Source organism: Archocentrus centrarchus, chromosome 8, assembly GCF_007364275.1.
Source record: "Archocentrus centrarchus isolate MPI-CPG fArcCen1 chromosome 8, fArcCen1, whole genome shotgun sequence".
NCBI lineage: Eukaryota > Metazoa > Chordata > Actinopteri > Cichliformes > Cichlidae > Archocentrus > Archocentrus centrarchus.
The window spans coordinates 26,632,743-26,652,147 of record NC_044353.1 but is presented as its reverse complement, the minus strand read 5'-3'; the positions used below and the strand labels follow the sequence as shown (position 1 = coordinate 26,652,147).

The 19,405-nt window shown below is 41.0% G+C and overlaps 1 protein-coding gene across 1 annotated transcript in view; it reads right to left on the bottom strand.

Annotated features, from left to right (window-relative positions):
- Positions 1 to 19,405, bottom strand: part of znf385c (zinc finger protein 385C) — a 143,993-nt gene that overhangs the window by 28,765 nt on the left and 95,823 nt on the right. The window lies entirely within an intron of this gene.

Below are 19,405 nucleotides of genomic sequence, written 5' to 3'. Positions count from 1 at the left end.
CAAATGGATCAGGGATGAAGAGATTTCTAATTTTCCGCCTGGCTGCATTTCAGTGGACCGGTGTGCTCAGCAGTGTGCAGGCACTTATCCCAGCAACAGGATCAATCATTTGATGTCAGCTGTGGGTCACAGTGGCCACCCCAAAGTATGCCTATCACCGAGGTAGTCACACACAGAAAAGAAAAAAGCAATCACAGACTGTACAAAAACACCAGCATCATAGAAATACAAAAGCTTGACAATGAAAGAGAATCCTTTAAAAAACTGAGGCCTAGTCCACATGTAAACTTAGCACAAAAAGTAAGGAAATTTATATTGCGTCAATTATTTATTTTTGTAACAATGCTTCTTGTCAATAAATCGTATATTGTTGGAAAGCCAGTTTATTTCCCCTTAAATGGTGCCACATTTTTGGGTTGAGCAGCAGAGTTGAGTATGTGGGTTGCACCCATCAAACTCTTCTCTGCCAATGCCAAACAGCTTATTCTGCTATTGACTCTTGTTCACTGGATCGGATGATTGCTGGTTGAAGAATGGGATACCATCGCACAGCAGTGTGTGACCAAGCTGGTGACCAACACGAAGAGGAGGTGTCAGGCAGCTGTGACTGTGTATGGTTCTTCCACATGCTACTGAGGCGCTTCATTGTAATAAAAAACAAAACAAAACAAAAAAGTTTAATCTCCACAGCAGCAACAGAACAAATGGCAAATCATCATTTGGCAATATAACCCTAACCCAAAAGCAATGTTAGCCAATCAGGAGCACACTAATGTCACAAGCCAAAAAGTAATTTTCCCCTCTCTACAAATAAACACATCAAACACAGTTTGGAAGAAATTTTTACAAAAGGTCAGCTGTTTGTGCATGGACAACAGCCAAAAAATACATTAATATATGTGGATAAAAGTAATGTTTTTTTTAATTTAAAAAGTCTCAAAATATTTCTGTGTATTTGAGATGAAACAAAGGCAAATAAAAACTGGTATACTGCCAGTGAGACCTTTAGACCTTTAACAATATTTTCTTATCCAGCATTTCTTCAGAAATTAACTTTACTTAAAAAAAAAAGAAAAAAAAAAAATTAACTTTACTATTGAAACACATAACTAAACCTTTGGAAAGGCAATGAAAAGCTGATCTATAGTCCATGTCTAACTTCGCCTTTTTTCCACTAGTACCTACTCAGCTCGACTTGACTCTACTGGGTTTTTAGAGTTTTCCATTAGGTAGTAGATCCTGGAACCAGGTACTTTTTTTTAGTACCTACTAAGCCGGGGTTACAAGTTAGCTCAGTGGGGCTTGAAAATGTGATGCAGTCAACAGAGTGCATGCCACTGATTAGCCAGGGAGTGATGTCACTAGAGCAGTCATGAGCACGACTCCTTCGCAAGAATCAAACCCGCTGTTTTTGAAATCCAGCAATTAGGGAAACGGCTCCACAGTAACCAACACAGAGGATTTTTGTGCTTGGTGTCTGACGACAGAATCCAGAGGGAGCTGGATGGAGCAACCATTTGTGTTTGTGTCACATATAAATGACGACTGAAACCGAGTCCAGTCGAGTAGATACTAGTGGAAAAGAGGCATACAGTATGTAACTACATAACTATATACATGACCAAAACATTACACAACCAATACTTAAATCCTTCATGCACTGACTTTGAACATTACTCCTAGAAAGACTAGACTGGATAAAATACAGAACTATTTCCCTCACAGATCACCAAAAGACTGCTCAAACGCTGCTACAAAGCCATCACACCCAACAAAATAACAGAAGCTGTCAAAATAAAGCGCAGTTGGTGCTCTGCAAAATTTTGTGGTTGTTTTTTTCTTGTTTGTTGTGGCATCTCTGTAGTGTTTTTTTTCTCTCTCAGAATTGCTGTCAAGGTTATGGTATGATGTTGATATCGCTTGTATAGCTTATGTGAAGTGCAGAACACAGTGATAGATGGAGAATCTGTCAGTAGTCTGGCCTGTTGGCTTTCTGCGGCTTGGCAGAATTGGCAGCTATGTGTGTATTTGGTGGGTGGGGGGGCTGAAACAGTGAAGCCCTGAGCATATGCTCCTCAGCACTGGGCTCAGGCCTGCCTTTGCCATGTGTGGGATCTCCTCTGCTGTCTGTCTGACACTGAGAGCGGCAGCACAGGACGGACGCAGCCTACAGACACGTGGGCAGCAGCCGGCAGGGGATCGCTCCTACACACAACATTCACATTCACACAAAAAAACAAGGAAAAGCCGAGTCTTCTCTTGGCAGGGCTATCAGAGGAAAAAAAAAAGAGCTGGGCTCGCAGGGAGGACAGTTATCAGCTGATAGTGCTTCCCCACCTCTATGTGACTCCCTAGGCAGCTTATTAAATCAGGGGCTGGCTGTTTGCCTCTTTGGATGATAACACTGCTATGGACGCACAGACTGAATTCAGGCATGTACGACAGCAAGCGAGGGAGTGTGTGCGCTCGGCTTGCATGTACTAGACAAAAAAAAAAAAAAAATCAAACACACACTAAGTCCTACAAACAAAACTGCCTACGCACCTCTGAAAACAAATAGCTCCCAGGGCAAACAGGAAGCCAGCATTCATAGACACACACACACAAATCAAACAAGGTGTAATTCTGCACTTGGCACATATTGTATGGGATTTTAGTAGTACTCTTTAAAGCAAGTTCATCCACATTTCTTGTGTTTTTGAATGTGTCTGTAAGTACGATGGCCTGGATGGGTTTTTCTTTCTTTCAGCCGGCTCCTTCCGTTAACCTCCTATCACTCTGCAAATTTACCACTAATGTGCTGCGTGTTCCTCTGTTTGTGTGCATATGTGGTTATGTGCACATATGCTCTTTCTGTCCAAGGTTACGTCTGCATCAAGGCTTAGATTTATTTATGCCTCACTTGTGGTCCAGACAACCACTGGCAGTTGAGGCAAGGCCTGAAACCAAATGTCCAGCCTCGTTCCCTCTCCCAGATGACTTTGCTAACGGATCTGACTGCCTCTGCCAGTCCTTCCCCAGGCAAGCTTCCTCCTCCTCCTCCTCCTCCCATCACAACAGCGCATTCCTCCCTCTCATGACTCACTAGGCTTGGTTACACAACAGCCACCGTCACATTGTATCTACTCGGATGTGTGTGTGTGTTTGTGTGGTGCGTCTGAGTTGTGGAATTCAAGCAGTGATTTTTCAATTATTTTCTACATGTGCATCTGAGAAAAATAATGGATTCTAATGTACACACGCAAACATGCTGAGCTGTCCCTCTTTCACTACCACAGAATTAGCCGTTCAACCCCCCCAAGTCCTTCTGTTGTAATTCTCTTGTCATTACTCCAGTGCTCTCTTAGGTTTCTGACAAATTGCCTTTTCTCACAGCTAAATACACCATCGCTCCCCAGTGCTCTGCATATATTCTCTCTGCTGAGCAGCACAGGAAAGAAAAAAGGGAGAAGGTCTGCGAGGAGAGAAAACTGCCTTTCTATTTGTGGCCCAGTGTAATTATGTGGATAGCTACTTTCACAGCAGGGTCTTGGAGTTGGGTGAGTGGATCTCCACCTTCTTTTTCTCCTTCCTGTTTTTGTCCAAGATGTCATATGATTTCACCTGAGATCAACGTGCTACAACCAGGTGCCCTTTCAGGTTGGCTGTACAGTATAGGACTGACCCTGTAAATGCATCAATTATATACATCAATCATTTAATGTAAATCTCAAATCTCACAAAACTGACTGGGCAATATTTATTCTGGATCTGCGAGGTCTGACCTCCTTATTGAGGTCTATATTTTAGGGCTTGACAAAACTCTCTCTGTCCTCATTCTCAGACCTCAGAGACTGAAAACACTCAGGACCTTGTACTGCTGTGGACCCTGGAGGACCCTCATAAGAGTGGCTTTACTGTTAGCATAAAAAGACCAAACAGTACATGGCCATTCTTGCCGGCAAGCTCTTTAGATCACAACAGAGAGGTTAGACTAAGAGAAACAAAGAGTCTTATTATGCAGTTTCCTATGGAGCTTGGCAGAGAAGGAAACATGATGAAATCCTTTGTTTAAGAACATTTTAAAAGAATACACCAGAGATGTAATCGCCAGTTTTGTTTTATTTTTTTCTTTGTAGAGACATGATTGTGAGATCACTTGGGTAAAAGCTTTTTCTTTACAATTTCACATATGTTTTCTACAAAATTTGAGGGCATTATGTACCACATCTCTGCTGCTCAGCTATGGCTGCCTGCTGGGTAACAGTCAGACTGTCACCAAGACCTTCATGATTAGGCCTCTGATCTGATTATCCAGCTGTGATAATGAATATCTACACATCTGAACTTAAATGAACAGGAATTTGCCAGGGAAATTGCTGACTGGTGAAGGGATGAGCAATAAGTGCGGGCACAACGTGAGCATAATTACACTAAACCATGTGGATGATTCTTTTGTCAGTTTCCAAGCACACATAATAACCTCTCTTTTGATGATGTTTAGCACAGTCCTCATAATTCAGTCAGTGACTGCAGCCTTCATGTTCCTAACACGCACGCAGTCAAGTTCTGACATGCACACTCGGAGTCATAACACGATGTTGCTCATTGTGCATCTGCCACACTGTTGCCACACTGTTTCACCATCCCCCAGCCGCCCCGTGAACTTCCCAGCGGCTGCTGCCCTGCCTCAGAGGTGCTGATGGGACTAGATCTGACAGCATATGAAGAGCCAGCAAATACAACTCTGTGTAAAGATAGAGAACTGGAGCTTTTTAGTTACAATAATGTAACCAACAGTGCATCTTTTTGACTGAGGTATGAAATAACCCAAGACATGCTATGCATACAAATGACTGTCTCAGATGCTCTGTGCCTGGAAATTGTAAATAAAGGCTCAAGCTGTATTAGAGACTCACGGCTATTTGAGGGCACAAATTGACATTCTGCTGCCTCTAAATGTCCCAATGTACTTCACTGACAGAAAGAGACGAAGACGGGAGAGAGAAACAGGGAGCGAGAGAGATAAGTAACTCCTAACAGCCAATTAGCTTCTGCTTGATCAGGTGGTGGTGTGAGGGCCACTGTGGGAACTATTATAGCCTGGACAAGAACATTAAACACAATCCGCTTTAATTAAAGCCTTTTTTTCCCCCCTCTCCATCCACAACTGTTCTCTCTTTATGGGTATTCTCCATCCTAGTTATGCTGAAAATCTGAAAGCCGTGATTTTTTGAGATAAACTGGGAGAGGTGGCTGAACTGATTACATGAAACAGTACCCAGATGATGAAGGAACTTCAGTTAGCAATTCATTAAGCTAATTTGGTCCTTTCATTAGTGTTAAATATGATGACTTGTATGTTTCTGTACATCATCAAACATACACTAGTATTACAAATATGAGCTGCGTGTCAGGAAGTGGCTAAGTAAATGCATTTTTCTAACTTTCTGTGTGAAAGCCATTTCCATGTTTCAGTGAGAAATGTAAAATGTATTCTCAGTGGCATGCAATTTAATTTTTTTTCCGCTCTCCACAGAACCCTCTCATTTTTTATCTCCCCTGCTTCCCATCTCTCATTTTCTCACCTTAGCTTAAAGCCTTTTAATTTTGTTGATTTGAATTATGTTTTTGCTCTTTTTTTTTTCAGGGTCACTTGGCTTGCCGTGCTGGCTGCACTGTGGCTGGATATTGTGTACTGAAGTGTGTAAGCTGATAACTGTATGTGCTACACATGACAGCTCTTATTTCAGTGTGTGCCAAAGGCATATATAGTTTAGAAGGTAAATATGCGCAAGGAATATTTGAGCAATGCAGAGCTTCAACTTTACCGTTTGAGTTTTGATGTCTGAATGGTGAGGTGTGCTCGTCCAGTAACAATTTTTAATGAGGATTAAATTTAATCTCAGTGCAGTTACTTCCTCTATATTTTAAGATAATCTGCTCTTTAACAAATAAAACCCCACAAAAGTCCTTCATACAGTATCTAGTTTTGCCCTCCTTTCTCCTCCTTTTCTCTGGATTGCAGAAGGTAGCAGCCTGCTCCATGTGGCCTGATTATATGCAAGGCTAAGCACAGTTTGACCCACGACTGAAAATAGAGCACGCTCAGGAAGAGAGATGACTTCATAACTTTTATTTCACACGCAATTTTAGAGAAAATATTCAAAGTCAGACCACGTTTTGACTTTACCTCTCTGTCAACCCCAGAACTTCACCTGCACTCAGCCAGCCTTACTGTTCTAAATCACTGGGGTTGTTTTGCTGTTTCTCTAATTACCAACTAAAAAAAAAATGAAACAATGTATGAAACAAGATAAGTATGGAAAACATTTTTAAGGATATATAGGTCTCAGGCAGATCCTTTACAGTTTCAATGAGAGTGTTTTTTTGTTTTTTTTTAAATAAAATAAAGAAAATATAACCTGAGATTTGTCACAGGTTTTAAATTAGATTAATATACAGCCCTTGGCCTCAGCAACAACAGTGCCTTGTCAGACAAAGACACTGTAGCCTGGCTTTGACAAAAATAATTTGTTTATTCATATTGCATTATAAAAAGAACAAAGAGAAGTGTGCGCTATATGACATCAGAAAAAAATCTTAGCTTAAATATCTGTAATTTGTCTTTTCTTAATATTCCAGTGTTACATTGTAACATTTATAGCTGTCGGTTTGTGAAATGATAAGAAATATTTCAAGCATTCTTTGGTGGTGGCAGGTTGCAAGCAATTATTCATGAAATTCACATTTAAAACTACAGAAAGGGTTTCAGGAGTATGTTTAGGTTTACAGTATTTGGCTCAGTTGTGAGTCGTGGGGGCCGGTAACAGGACCTCGTGGAGATGCTTCTTCTCCTGGGGTGTGTCTGTAATGAGTTCTGTCAAGCAGTGAGCAGAGCACCGCTACCAAACCCAACCTGAGCAGAGGCGAGGCCCATCTGTCAAGCAGAGACGATAAGCCCGGAGCCATCAAGAGACAAATTGCTCAGCTTCCCCACTGTGAGACCCTACAAGGCAGTCTGCTAAAGGCAAGCAGCAGACATGCTTCTGATTCCTGATGCTACACAGGAAAAAGGAGGCAGAGAAGGGAAATATCAAACGCATTCATTTATGCAGATGGTGCCGATGGCCAGTCATTGCTCTGGTGCAGCAGCAGCAGCTGTACACAGAACTTCAGTGTCACTATAAACCAGAAAAAAAATGGGGGGTAAAAAATCAGGAAAGAAACATTATTTATGTTTCTTTGCTTTCAAGCCGGAGGGTGAGCTGCTTCAATAAGTCACCCACACTTCTTCTAATCCCATCACTTTGGTTTTCAAAAATAAGAACAGCTGTTGGACCTTTCCCTATAGATAAAATCCAAACTAACTTTAATATGCAGACAATGTTGGAAAGTTGAAAAATGATCAAAGTTAAAATATTCTAAAACAATCTGTCTAAGACTCAACATCATCCCCCCACCCCCCACCCCCACATCCATCATCATTATAGTAATAGCATTATACCATTTTGAAGAGTCATGCCAGAAAACAGATGACACCGGACAAACTAATTCAAAGTTGTATCGTGCGCACACATATGCAAGAAAACCCCTTCGGCTAACAGCGCGGGATTGACAGGAACTCCGATAAGGTTCATTTCAACAGCAGATTGACTCATTTGTGGAAGCGGCATTAAGTGCAACATCGTTTTTTACATGAATAAATATCAGGCCGGTCAACCAAGCGTCACACAGCTATCATGCCAACTGTGACAACTCATTATAAATTGATTAGATATGCTAGGTGAGCCGGACTGTTTGGATCTTCGGCTAAGAAAGACGAGTTATAAAAGAGAAAATAAAGACAAGTCAGAGGCAGCTTTCTAATTTGAACTCCTCAGCTGATGAGAGATGCAAGAGATGGAAACATTCACTCAGACACTGAGATGTGGGAATAAAGGTGGTTACGAGGCTGTGACGAATGGGAAATGAAAATGAAGTTGTAGCTATGTTAAACACAGCGGAACTATCCTCTCCTGACTTCTCTGCTAGATGAGCACCAAGTCACAGCCCGCAACACACGCAGAGGAGAAAAGCCCTTTACAATTAATGATTCATTTACGGCTGTAAATCACGTGAGACTTGCAGGAATTGTAGGCAAGAACGTTCCCTTTATTTATATAAATGACAACAGCAAAATGCTTGCACAGAGAATTGTACTGTATGTTTCTTGTATATTACATTCATTGTTATGCAAAAGAGCTTCTGCAAAGCAGGTTGAATTTGCAGTCAGTAAATTGCTTTCCAGAGCAGATTTTTTTTTTTCCTTGCCATCAAATAGACCAGCGATCATCTAAATCCATTCCACCTGAATTTGTTTTTCACAAAATGTTTCTTTCCTCACTCATTTCCCCCCCTTTACCAGGTTCTTTGTTTTAGCCATTTTGCATAACGCACCTAATTTAAATTCTGCTATCAGGCAAGTGTCTACGGCCAAATTAAAACTTAATGGAAATGTGTACTGGCTATAAAAAGACAAGGGTTTCCTGTTCTTTTTAAGTACTAGCTGTAAGCCCAAATATGTTTTCTCTTCTTTTTAACACATGCATATGGCAGCAAAGACAGGGCTTATATTATTTGAGAAGCAAAAGTGCAGTTACACCAGGGGAACAAATTTGTCAAAAAAAAAAAAAAAAAAAAAGTCCTCCAGCTGCTAGCACAGCGTGATAATTCATACATTAGCTCACTTACTTTAACGCAGGTACATTACAAGAAAAAACAAACCCAGCAGCTGCTCAAATATCATTTAAATACATCAGATATGCTGAAAAAAAAAAATCCCGATATCTCTGATAATTGAACAGGTGGAGTTTTTCAGTGACTTAGTGTCCATATTCAGGCAAAAGGGTTGGCTGAAGAATTTGCTGGTGTTAAAAGCCAATTACCCCTGGCTGCTTTTGAAAGTACCCTGACTCTCAATCAGTAGCGACCTTGGGAATTGAACTAGCTAATTTTGCCCAACCTGGGCTGTAATTGTTTCAAATCAGCCTCATGCCTCAGCATCACTGCCAGACTAATTGCTCATGAGCGGGAAGATTAATCTACAGAAGCACATCTGTGGGACTTAATTTACGGGTCGCAGTGCCATGCCTTGTGGATCCATTAGACTCATTTGGTTTTCAATCCTGTACAGCATATGCAGCTAAACAAAGGTGAAACAATGGTGGGAATTTGCCAGGAAACAAGCAAACACAAGACCCACGCTGTTAAATATTTGCACATAGTCACATTCACACAGTGTCCAGACCCATGCATAGATATGTGTAATAATGTCACCTCCAAAACACCAACATTCGTGAACAGTAGCTTATGTGAGCAAGAGTGGTTTTTGAATTGGACATCAGACAGTACAGCTGTACTCCTCCCCAAAATGAGCTGTCTCTTATCAAGTTCCTCCCTAAACACCTGCTAATGGAGGAGACAACTCAGCTAGGCGCAGAGACAGTAAACAAATTCTTACAGAGCAGGAAAAGCGTCACTGTGTGACAAACGTCAGCCCCCAACCAGAAGGCACTGAAAAAAGATCAATGATTGGATTGTGAATTATAATTGTGAACCACTTTTAGGCTGAGAGGGGACAGGCCGCTCGAGCTCTCTGAAGAGAAACAGCTGCATGTTGCAAATTGGAAAGCCTTTGTGAGAAACTGCTCTGCCCTTTGTTGTCTCCTTCCTCCTCTCCTCAAAGAGCTGGCACGCAGATATCTCCTCTCATTCCTCGTGTGTAATTACAAAGATGGGAGAAGTGCATAAAAAGGATAATTCCTGATATGGCATTGTACAGCAGGCGGCGCACACTCGGCAGCTGCCATGTTTTTAAATAGAATAACTTCACTTTCAAAAGCAAAAGATTTAACACTGCACTCCTGTGCTGCAGTCACTTATTTCCTTTTACTTATGCAATATGACACACCAGACAGGATAATATGGTTGAAAACAATCAATGTGACCACCAGTGGTAGTGTTATATACCCTCAAATCCGGCTACGGCCCTCCTGCTTTGCCTGGGCGCAGAGAGGGAGACACGGAGCTGAGCAGATAAGGATTCTTATCAGAACATGTGCAGGTGTTTCGTGGCACAAGTCCATAACAGGATTCCTAAGTTACTACTGGTTGGCAGGATTTCATTTGATAGCAGAAGTAGGAAAAGAAGTACAGATGGTGAGGTGGAGGAAGGGGTGGGAGTGAGCTGGTGGCCTGGGTGTTATAATTGTGAATCCCCCCCAGAGTGCCGCGGTACAGCATGTCTTTGACACCTGCTGGTGTGGTGATAAGAAGTGAAAACCAATCACTCCAGCTACCCGCCAGCCACAACTGGCATCTTGCTGCCTCTCAACTTGCTACTCGGGTATTTCTCTCAAATATAACTGGCTTTCCGTTATAGGTCAGCTCCCTCTGTAGGCTGACACCACAGGGTGGGAAAACCAGAGATGAGAGGTGAGGACATAGAAGGAGAGACTCCTAAAGGGTGAGACAGAGCCTCATTAGTTTACAGTAAGCCCAAGAAAAGGTATATAAACCACATTCAGGATACACACCGGATGGGTCACCAGTCTAACAAAGAAACAGAGGCAAGCATTCACAGCGTGCACAGCAGAGGTCTAATCTTGGGAAACAAGCTTATGAAACAAACTCTGGGACAGAGTCACCAAATTTAAGTGGTTTTGAAAATAAATAGTTTAAATGTAGAAATAGCAGTTACAGCTCTATCTCCCCCAATTATTTGGGGTCAGCTGCTTTTTTCCTCCAAAATAACTGCCCAGGGTTTATTTCATGCAAACAACCAACGACTGAGAGTAGCAAGACTTGACCACAAGGACTCTACGTTAATTTAAAGACAACTTACTATCTGCACTCTGCTCTGTGTGTCTCATTGAGTAGAGTGTTCACATAAATAAATAACATAAATAATAATTGGTTTTGATATAATTCTTTGGTTTTCGGGGCACTGGCCGAACGCTCTGTTCTACCACCTCACCACAAATGTGGTATGGAAGGTCACACCCTAAGTCTCTTTATAAAAGGAAAGAGGGCCAACAGCTTCCATATGAGGGCCTCACATGCATGTCAGGCGGGACCAGCTATCAAAACTAAAAGTAGAAACACAGCCCACAGAGGGATTATGATTTCATTCTGTGCTAAGGATGTCTTTACTCTATTATATCTCTAGTTGTTTGATGCTAAATTGCGGCTCAAAGTCTCATATATAAATCTTTAAAGCGTACAGGTGGCCTTAGTCTATGTGAGCAAAATTCTACAAGTCTAAAAATGCAAAACGCTGTGTGGGGCAGAAGTTCCTTGTGCCATTACACACTGCCATTTCATACTAACTTTATCACCCACAGAGGTCAAGGACGTGCAGTCTGGCTCTGAGTGAGTCCTCAGAATCTCCCGAGAGAGCGCTTCTCATTAGTCTGATTCCAGCTGAGGATTATAATGTGAATCCTTTAGATAAATCTTTGCTCGTCACGGAGAGACCATCAGCTGTTCCAGTCAACCAGTGCCGACTCTTGAATTATTCATTTCCTGTTTACAGCAGGCGACAGGTGCGTGACCTCTGTGATGAGTGCCCTGGTGTCTGAAAGAAGTAGTGACAAGGGAAGGAAAAGAGGGGGAAAGGAAGCCTTGGAGGGATGGAGCTGGAGATGAGGAGGACATGGTGTGCGTGAGTGTGGGTGTGAGTGGGTGTGGGGGGGGATTCAAAGGAAACTGCCAATTTGTAAGAACAGGTGCATAGCGAGGTTTGGAGTTGGTTTTGCTCTTCAAGCTATCGCATTTTTTCAGGCTTTTACTTTTAATTCCTTGGCAAGAAATAAAGCCTTTAGCAGATTTTTACCCTGAAAACACTACAGTGAGTTCCTGTTCCGTGGGATTTACTGCAAAACCCCTTATGTGAAACAGGCTGAATGGTGTGCAGGGTGCAACATTATAAATGTTACTGAATATATACTGATAGCCTGACGGTGTTATAAATTATTGTTATATGCATTCTGTATTTACTTTTATAATTATGAAACCTGTAAATCATCCTTTATATTCTAGATTAATTTATTTCAACCAATACTTTGTTTCTGCATCCTATGAAGAGAAGTCAAAGGCCTAATCTGAGCAGCACGAAGAGCAGAGATTAAAGGCTTCTTTACACATTTAGTAATTAAAGCTAATGCTATACTATACATAGCCAAGTTTGACTACCTAGAACTAACATTATTGATACTGACAATGTCTTTTTAAATGGCCAAAATGACAGAGATATCTGTCAAAATAATAGTTAGGTCTAAATGTCAAATATTTTGTGTGTGAAGTTTAATGCAAGACCTCCCATTGGATACCAGCCCAGCATTTGAAAAGTGTTAGCACTAGCAGAAACAACAACAGCTTTGTTCACTGGAATCCCATCCATCCATCCATCCATCCATCCATCCATCCATCCATATCTGGGTCTGAGAATAACTAGCCCTCTCTCTCCCTAGCCACCTCTTCTGGTGGTCCCCAGAGGGGTTCCCATGTCAGTCAAGAGACATAATTTCTCCAGTGTGTCCTAGCTCTGCCCTGGGGCCTTCTACCACTTGGATGCCCAAAACACCTCACCTAGGAGGTGCCCAGGAGGCATCCTAATCAGATGCCCGATGTGAAGGTGACTCTATTTTGAGCTCCTCACCCTCTCTCTAAAAGAGAGCCCAGACACCCTTATTTTTCTTGGTGAAATGCAGTTTAATGTTTAATATTCTTCATCAAACAGTAACAAATGTTCAGACTAAACTAAACAAAATATTGAATGTTACCACAAGCCCCAGCTCTCATTTATAGCCTCTCATTTACAGTAGGGTCTTACATAACTACAGATACCTGCAAAATCATTTCTCATCATTAGGATATCTGTGATTACATTTTTACTTGGCAAATTAAAGGTTAAAAATATCCGCAGCCTGATCTTGCCCAGCTAGACGTTATTTCAGATGTCTTGAAAGGTCAGGGTAGATTGGACCGGAATTGTGTCGGCAGAATTATATTGTAGATGTGTATCTGAAAAAGGAATAACTATTCATATTTCAGTTGCAGAAATATTAAAGAGTGATGTTGTGAATACCTAAATGGACAAATGTGGACAGTCAAGTGATTAAATTTTAAAATGACTTGCCATAGCTGTGCAAAGGGCCAATATTGAAAGAAAAAGTAATGTGGCAACAGCACAACCCTGTGATGAAACCATGTTTGACTGCTTAAACCTCGACCCAGGGAGAACAGAGGGTTTCTGTTTAACATAAGGGAGTCCAGACTTTCTCTGATTTCAAGGGGGTCATATATTTATCTAATATATCTAATATATCACAGCTAAATTTTCAAAATGCTGATAGAACACTACCCTCTAAAAGGGATGTCAGCTTATCATTTATGGATATACGTGGATAAAGGGTATTTTTCCATAAATAAAAGTAACTAAGCTTTTTGGACATGTTCCATGCATGCCCATTTTTTAGGTTTTGCTTACTGTAAAAGTAATCTACGGTTCACTACTGTTATAATACCATGTAAATACTGTATTTTTACTGAAATAAGGGATAGAAGGCATATTATGGACTTTATCTGTTTGATATCAAATATTGAAATGTCAGTTTTAGATTTGCAGTTACAATAAACTTCAAGTTGGTTTCAACTTTGAAATGTTTACTGGGTACATGAAGCAACATAAAAAGGCACTGGGTGTAAAGTGTGGATAAAACTGTCAGTATTGTGTTTAAAAGAACAACAACAACAAAAAAACAGGTAATGTAACATTACTGTTTCCCCAAATGTTAGGCAGAAACTCAAGAGTGGCATAAGGGTTAGGAAGGTCTGTCTTGAGATGCACATCAGCTGAGCGGCATTTACTGTAACCTTTCCCTTGGCTTTTAATAACTGCCACAGAAGCGGAGGAGCCATGGATCACTGCCATTCACTGGGGAGCACTGGGAGTTGTAGTGGACGCCCTGATGCTCATAGCCACACAGAGCCCATAAAAAGGGTGAAAGCATGTAGCGGAACACTAAGCTGATTTTATCTCCAGCTATAAGAAAACTTGAAAACTAAAATGATCACATTAATGCAACACAATACTAGAGCTGTAAGGTAGAATAGACAAAAATCACTACTGAAAGCTTAAGGAATAGGTTAGGACAGGTAGATAAACAGAGAGGCTAGAGGCTGTTGTCACAGATGATGTCAAAAACACAGGGAACCATGGGGATTGTTTAGTTTAACACCAGTGAAAAACCAAACTGAATCACAGGAATTCAATCTGGTTCACTCAGCCTGAACAATAGCCTGTGACACCTGATAGATTAAGAATAAGCCTCCCATTTTATGCACACATATTGATGTGGACATCTGCATGAACACACACACTTTCAAGAATGCATGCAAAAGCAAACAGGCTCTCGACAAAGTGATGAATGGATTTCCCCTTCAGGCAACTGGGGAAAGAGACAGACATTTCTCCCCTTCGGCCAGCTCCCGCTTCAGACAAAATAACAAATGGCTGAATGATATAGTGAGCTGTCCCCTCTGGTTGCAAAATGGGAATGGAACCACATCTTTGAGACAGCAGCTACAAATGGCCCATCTCTATAACCACCCTCTCTTTCTCCCGCTTGTTCTCTCAGCTGCGCATCCACAGAGACCTTGGCAGATCTCAAAGATGGATTAATCTCGATTGAAAGTTGCTGAAGTGTCCTCAAGCATCAAAGCGTTACTACTTATGGGGGAGAGAGTGTGGTGAAGATGATCCAAAAAATTCAAAAGTCAGAAAATAAGCTCTGGGGTCATTTAGGATGAGCAAACACCCACAAAGCGGGCAATCCTGTAAAGTGCACCACACTGCATTAAGTCCAATCATATTTCTTGACAGTCTTCTTCCATGTCTGCCTGTGGTAAGCCGTGGGCTACTGCTGTTGGAACTGCATGAATCTGATGCTTCTACCACTCGTGCCGATATGAATATCACAGTTTTGGCTGCTGAAAGAAACTCTTCCTCCTGCATGGTCTCAAATCATCTGGAAAGTGATTTTAATGTGGCACCGTAACATCATCAGTTTGCTGTCAACACTCTCTGAACTCTCCATTTGTAAAGGGTCAGTTGATCATTTTAGCTTTAGTGGTTAATATTATATTTTGGGTGCTTTTCATTCTTTTCACTGTTACTTTTCATTTGGCAGTATTAGCCCACTTTTTTTTTTTTTGGTTTTTTTTGGAGTTATCACTTATAAGGGATGCAATAAATTTGGGAGGAGTGGATAGTACTGATGCCTCACTGCAAGAAGGTTTCTGGTTCGAACCCTGGTGATTCTAATTTGGCTGTGGATGTGAGGTGGATAATGAAGCACTGCATGAATGTAATGTATGGTTAAAAATGGCTTGTAGTTTAAAGTTCTTTAAGTGGTTAGTACAACTAGAAAAGAGCTCTGTAAACGCTTGTCCATTCCATTCATATTAAAATTAAATAAAATCTTACTGCATTTAATCACTGTTTTTTAATTAGCCTTGATTGTAATACTATGAATATTGCCAATAACTTTTTATATCTATACCTATATCATGGTCTACAAACATTAGTGAACTCAAAAACAGCAGCTTCTTTTATTTATTGCACTTCTTGCATACTGTATTTATAATCAAGAATAATTGACTTGTCTTAATGTTCAATTAAAATTTTAAGCGATTTTTTTATGTTCCCTTTTATTGCCAGGAACAATTAAACCACAGTATATTCATTGTGTTTGTAATGTTAACTGAAGCAGTCATTGTTCCTAATTTATATATAACAAAATGTGCCTTTAAATTCAATCATGTACAAATTTAGACCAAAGCTACAATGTTGCATATGCTACAATATACTGTATTTTTTAAATCAAGTCTGTTTATTTGGCTTTTCTGCATTTTAATGATTGTGTTTTTGAAAACATGACGTATCAAATTGTGAGTTATGGCTATAAGATTCACCTGGAGCTGTGCAGTGTGCACTGGGACAAAATCTTACCAAAGCCTTACGTCAGTCCAGACATCACAGAAATCGACCCCATATTTAAAAATGCATCTAGCACAAATGTCCTCCTCGCTATACAGCCGCTGTTGACCCTTGGCTTAACGTACTTTAACCTCGACTGACTGTGCAGGCCTCAGCTAACCCACTTCAGGCTGTCTGCTGCTGTCTGCTAAGACAAATAGGATTTACGCTTAATCTGGCCTTAAAAACAGCAGGAGCGCCTACTCTACACAGCACTCCAGAGAATAGGACTAATCAGGGCATCATGAGGATCAAACAGAGAACAATTACCTCTAATAAAATCAATTTTGTTGATTGACTAAGAGAAAGAGAGCTGACACGAGCTTTTGATTGGACATGATTATACTTCAGTGTGTTTTTTTTTAAAGACCAACTCAACAAATACTGAAGTTTAATAATATAACCATGGTATGATGTTATTAACCCCGTATTGCTGCATTTAGACTTATTTTTAAGATTTTCTTCATTAATTTCCTCAAATAACATAGATCAAATGATATAATTTTAACCTCAACACTTATAGTGCAAGACAAAATTTCCACCACTTAATTAAGGTAATTAAGTAACTTGATTACAAAAGGCAGCTCCCACCCTTAGTGACACAAGTAGGCAGAACCCTGCACATATGAAATGGGTCTGAGTACCTAAATGGCACAAAGGCGCCTGATGAGGTGACAAAAATAGGTTTGATTATGAAGGAGAACAAAAACAGGATCTGATTGCAGTAATGAGCAAATGGTTTTAACAGGTGGAAGTATAGCTGGGGAAGTGTACAATTCGCAATCCCACCTCATTAGTAAGCAAATGAATTCAATCACCTCTCTTTGATAAGCAGCTTGATAAATCCCTGCAAAGTGGTGTCTGGCTTCAACTGCAGCAAGCAGCTTTAATAGGTGCAGACAAACAAACACCAGTCAATGAGGCTAGGGCTCCACGGGGAGTGAAAAGTATTTTTCCTGAACTGGCTCCAGTAGCTTCACAAATGTTATTCATATGTCCCTCAAGAGAATAGTTGCAGTGTGCTTGTGTTCTTTTCTCCCCCACTTCATTTAGCCACCAAGTCTATGGACCAGTTTAATATGCAGTATGATGTGTCGCTGTCATACTTCATACTACAAACGCTAACGATACACTTGATACATAATGATGCGTGAGTGTTTATATTGTTTCAAATGTCCCCTTAAGTGCAAAACATAAAAGACAGGTTTACACATACCTGTGATGCCAGTTGTAATGACTTGTTTTGTTTTCAGTCATCCTGTGCCAGGCTGACACTTCGCTAGGCAACATGACTTCCATTCCTCAGTGCCGGAAAAGGTGACAGATTTATATATATATGAGAGATGAACCTAAGAGCCGAGCTTAAGGCCTGATAGGTGAAGCTTGCAGTTATACTGAAACTGAGAGTCTCTATTTTCTAAATGGGGGTTTTGAAAAATCATAGTGCTGTTCTCCTAACAGCATCTATTAGGTCTTGATTAAAAATTTGCCTTTGATACAACCTTGTAGATAATTATCTTCCTTAATTCTGATTATTAAGAGGTTTTAAAAAAAAAGGCTACTGCTGCAAATACTCGACCACAGTTGGGTCCACAAGTATTAGGACAATTGCAATTTTGGAATTTTGCCTTAGTACACCACCATCATTGATTTAAAATCAAATAATCAAGATGTGATTGAAGGGCAGACTTTCAGTTTGAATTCAGAGGGTTTTACAAAAGTATTGCATTAATTGTGCTTGTGTTCAAGGGGAGGGTAGAAGCATCCAGCGGGCAGAGCTGTGTCAGAAAATGTAACTAACAAGACAAGTTGGGTCTTCCACTGAGGCTAAAAGACAGTCAGGCCAGCTCCTCGAACCCCAAACATCTACGCGAGGAGAGATTTTCAGCAAGATCCAAGAACAGCAATGTAACACCATCACTACCACCTGAGGCACCACTATGGGCTCCTGTAACAGCATCCGCCAGCGGGATGTAACCATTGGGACTGTAATCAGAGAGACAAAATGAACTGAGCAGCAGACACAGAAACAGAAGAATGACTTGTAGATAATATGGATCAGTATGAAGACCTAATTCTCAAAAACTAGTGGTCCAGAGCACATTCTGCACAGACCTCAAGTCTCATTCTCAGCACTGTCTTCAATGAGGCTGTGACATTTGAGGCATCAAAGGCCAATCGATATATTTGTTGTGTTAGAGAGGGGACACAAGTGCAGCATTTGAAAACAGCTTAGACTGAGTCAAACTAATCTCTCCTGGCAACAAATCCACTCCGCAGCCCTAATCAATTCGTTATACAGCATATTCTTGAACACACATTTCCACCTATGCATAGACACACGCGTGAGTAAGGCACTGCAATGATTAGCTTGTCCCATTTAATCATTTCCTATTAGAGACACCTGCAAGGTTGAAACAGTCTTATGTGATTATGTGTAATCACAGAAAATGTCACATTTGAATGATAAGCGGCACAAGAAGACGGCTCGAAACATGATGCCCTGCATTTTTTACACCATAGAATTAAACATTCTCATACACTGGAAAAAACAAAAACAACCAAAAAAAAAAACCTTTTCTTGTTTAGTTTTCACAAATGTGTGAAAAAAACATTCACACAAGGCTCACACATAATTATGCATATGCTGTGCAGGCGTATAAATACAAGCACCCACACTGGGCTTGGGGGGGAAAAAGCCTATCTACTGTGGATAAAAGACATCCCTTATCAGCTTCCTCATAGAGGAGCTGGGAATGAAGGCATTTACTCAAATGAAAGAACAGCTTTTGGAGATAAGCCGAGAAAGACGAAGCCCAACTAAGCTTTCAGATTGGACTGAGCCTGTAGAGGGAACAGAGGAGGACGGGAGAAAAAAATCCGAGACATAGAGGATGGATGGACAGACGGTTGATAGATGGGTGGATTGTTGATGAAGTGATGGGAGGATGGTGTAGGCTCGTTTTTGGTGAGGCTATGTGCTGTTGTGTGAGGCAGATGTGTGCATACATAGGAGAAGTGTGTGGCTTTTGTCTGCGATGGAAGTGCTTACATAAAGAGTATTTAGAGGACGTGGGTGTAAAAGCTATTGTGTCGACCCCAGTATTTAGTATGTGCAGGCGTGCATGTGCTCGTCTGTACCTTGTGTCTATCCCTGCGCTCAGAGCTGGCCCTGTCTGCACAGTGAGCTGGCACATCTTCTCCGCTGCACTGGGCTGTGAGCTGTGCTAGAATAACCCACTTCAAAGACACCCATTGTCACACACTAATGTGGCAAACGACAGCTAGCACCACAGAAATCAGCACACACTGAGACTGGATATTCCCTCTGAGTCTCTGAGATGG